This window comes from Pan troglodytes, chromosome 3, assembly GCF_028858775.2.
Source record: "Pan troglodytes isolate AG18354 chromosome 3, NHGRI_mPanTro3-v2.0_pri, whole genome shotgun sequence".
In the NCBI taxonomy this organism is placed as follows: Eukaryota; Metazoa; Chordata; class Mammalia; order Primates; family Hominidae; genus Pan; species Pan troglodytes.
Window position 1 is genome coordinate 146,359,658 of NC_072401.2, and position 3,622 is coordinate 146,363,279.

At 40.3% G+C, this 3,622-nt stretch overlaps 1 pseudogene; it reads left to right on the plus strand.

Annotated features, from left to right (window-relative positions):
• The first annotated feature begins 2,127 nt into the window (after positions 1 to 2,127).
• LOC471312 (keratin, type I cytoskeletal 18-like) lies at positions 2,128 to 2,875 on the plus strand (annotated as a pseudogene).
• The last annotated feature ends 747 nt before the right edge of the window (positions 2,876 to 3,622 follow it).

Genomic DNA, 3,622 nt, shown 5'->3' on the forward strand with positions numbered 1-3,622 from the left:
GAGTGAAGACAAGACTCATTTCCTCCACCTATCCAGAGAGGTCTACAGAAGTGGCTCTTCTGTTGTTAATAATTTCTTTTTCTCTTCAAACATTCACCTTATCTTGTGTAAAATATAGATTTACTGGGCACAATCTAATGTCTCACGGGAATACAACCATTTGCCTTATAGTCCCTTTAAGGAAATATATAAATCCTAAACCTCCTGAAAACCTCTTTGGAGAAACAGCCACAGATTTGTCTACAGATGCACCCCAAAGTTGGCTTAACACACCTCAAAAGTTGAGACTTTTATGTCAGTCATTCATTTTTGTTGTCACTAGACTCTGGGAATAACCATTAACCTTCCCCCACCCCAACCCAAACCTGTCCTCTTAAAGTTTCATTCTTCTGCTAATACCAAACAGGTGGTGCTATGTACAATTAAGAAAACTAAAACAGAGTGAGGAGAATGGGGCCTGGGGAAGGGGTGCATGGATGGTTATTCCTCTGGGTTGGGGAGAGACTCTTTGGTAATATCTGAGCAGCTAAGGAGCAAACCATGCAGATAATGAGAAAAGATGATTCCAAACAGAAAAAAAAAAAAAAAAAAAAGAATGTGAAAGCGTCCTGAGTAAAAGCAGTGCTTGGAGCTGAGTGAGGGAGGCAAGAGTGGTGAGACCCAGGTCTTGTGGAGCCTCAGGGGCACTGCACTCTGGGACAAAGGGAAGCCACTGCATTGATCTGATATGATAACTGAGGTACACACTGTGATTGTGGTCTGAACAATAGGTTTTGGGGTACAAGATAAAAGCTAGAGGAGCAATGAGACCATTGCTATAATCCTAGCAAGAGATGATGGTGGCTGAAAGAAAGCTAGTCACAGTACAAGAGGCAAAGCTGTAGGACTCTGGATATATTAGTGGCCAGATTCTGAATTCATGCTGAAGATAGAGCTGACAGGATTTCCTGGTGAATGGGAGGAACTTATAATTTAATTTAATTTAAGGTACTTAAAACATCTTATATGCTAATAATAACAATGCAATAAAGTCTTGGTTCAGCTCCGAAATCAGCAACTAGACCTATATAAAGATGTAAACCAAAAATAAAATTCTAAGCCCCATAACAGACAGAATGACTGAATAACCAAACCCACCCCCTCCCCTGACTTCAACCAAAGAGATTCAAAAAAACCTGAAAACTAATTCAGGTCACGATGGGAAAGGGGTGTCATGCCTTATCATACTTTCCTCCCTTTGGAGTTCAGGCACAACTGACCAGCACTAACATTAAAACAGAGATCTTAAGACTGACAAAACAGACTGTAGCAATAAGATACCAAATTCCAATTTGGCTCTAGTATAGTATCATGACAGGTAGCAGGCCCTGAAGGAAATCAAAGGATTTTACCCCAAAATATATTTATTTGGCATGTTTTGACATAGCCCTGCAAAGCCATTTTGTGGGGGAAAGTTTGCATCTGTAATTTTTGTAAGGAAAAATCTGCATCTGCAAAGAATCTCTGCTGACACAACTAGATCTTTCCCCTTCCAAACCCTCCCAATCCTGAAGAGATTAACTGAGAGTCTAGCACCTTTTAAGGGTCTAACTAGAAAATATTTGCCATCCGTTTTCTCTAAGGGTGGCCACCTATGAGACCTCATCTACATAATAAGAATCTTGGTCTCCACAACCCCTTATCTTAACCCAGGCACCCCTTTCTTTTGGATAATAACTTAACTGTTTGAACCAATTGCCAATCAGAAAAATCTTTGAATCCACCTGTGACCTATAAGGCCGCACTTTGAGTTGTCCCACCTTGCTGAACCAAACCAATGTATACCTCACGTGTATTGATTAATGTCTTATGTCCCCCTAAAAATATATAAATCAAGCTGTAAACTAACCATCTTAGGTACATATTCTTAGAACCTCTTAAGACTATGCCTCAGGCCATGATCACTCATATTTGGCTCAGAATAACCCTCTTGAAATATTTTACAGAGTTTGGCTGTTTTTGTCAACAAAGAAATTGCCTATTAACAGATGCTGACATATATTTTTTATTTTATTTTATTTTTGATCTCTGAACTTTTTATTGGCCTCCTGCTCCCCAAAGGGTACCCTGCTTCTGCTGGCTTAATGTCTCATCCATGGGCTCTACAAGGTCATTGATGACACCAATGTCACTCAGCTGCAGCTGGAGGCAGAGATTGAGGCTCTCAAGGAGGAGCTGCTCTTCATGAAGAAGAACCACGAAGAGGAAGTAAAAGGCCTACAAGCCCAGATTGCCAGCTCTGGGTTGACCCTGGAGTTAGGTGCCCCCAAATCTCAGAATCTAGCCAAGATCATGGCAGGCATCCTGGCCCAATACGAAGAGATGGCTCAGAAGATCTGAAAGGAGCTAGACAAGTATTGGTCTCAGCAGATTGAGGAGAGCACCACAGTGGTCACCACGCAGTCTGCCAAGGTTGGAGCTGCTGAGATGATGCTCACAGAGCTGAGACATACAGTCCAGTCTTTGGAGATCGACCTGGACTCCTTGAGAAATCTGAAGGCCAGCTTGGAGAACAGCCTGAGTGAGGTGGAGGCCCGCTATACCCTGCAGATGGAGCAGCTCAACGGCATCCTGCTGCACCTGGAGTCAGAGCTGGCACAGACCCAGAGGGACAGCGCCAGGCCCAGGAGTACGAGGCCCTGCTGAACATCAAGGTCAAGCTGGAGGCTGAGATCACCACCTACTGCCGCCTGCTGGAAGATGACGAGGACTTCAATCTTGGTGATGCCCTGGACAACAGCAACTCCATGAAACCATCAAAAAGACCACCACCTGCTGGATAGTGGATGGCAAAGTGGTGTCTGAGACCAATGACACCAAAGTTCTGAGACATTAAGCCAACATATATTTTTTAAACTGACTATATAAGCTTGGCTTTATAAATCAAATCAGTGGAGAAAGAAATAACTCTTCAATAAATGGTGCTAAGATCATTGGATACCTATTTTTAAGTCATATTCTTAGGTATTACATACACAGAAAAATGGTAAATGGAGTGATAAATTTAATGCGATGAATTTTTTGAAATGACAATTATTGATACCTAGATGAAAATGTCTGCGAATTTTTAATCGAACTCAGTACTAATAGAACTTCTAAGTTCAACAGCAACAAAAGAAATCACAAAGAGGGAAAAAACACTAAAAAGTTTAATGAGATGAAAACATAGAACTTCTACATGTCAAAAATATATTAACGAAATTAAAACCAAGCAAACTAAAAAATTTTGTGAGAAATATGATGACAGATAGTCAATGTTATTATCGTATACAAATTTACTGTAAAAACAAAAACATAAACCAACCTCAACAACCACTATGGGAAAAAGGTTTAAAAGCCAAATCCACAAAGTAGAGCTCATTGGAGCTCTGCCAACAATAGTTCTTCATGAAACTATTGCCAATGCTGATCATGATTAATATTTTCATAAAATTCTCAGCATTGAAAATACCATTCAATTTTTCCAGATAGAAAGATAGAAGGAAGATTTGAAATATAAAACTGAAACAGTTAATTACATAATAATACATTCAAGTGGTCAGGTGAGCTATGTCTTGGACATATGGGAAGAATTGCATTTTAG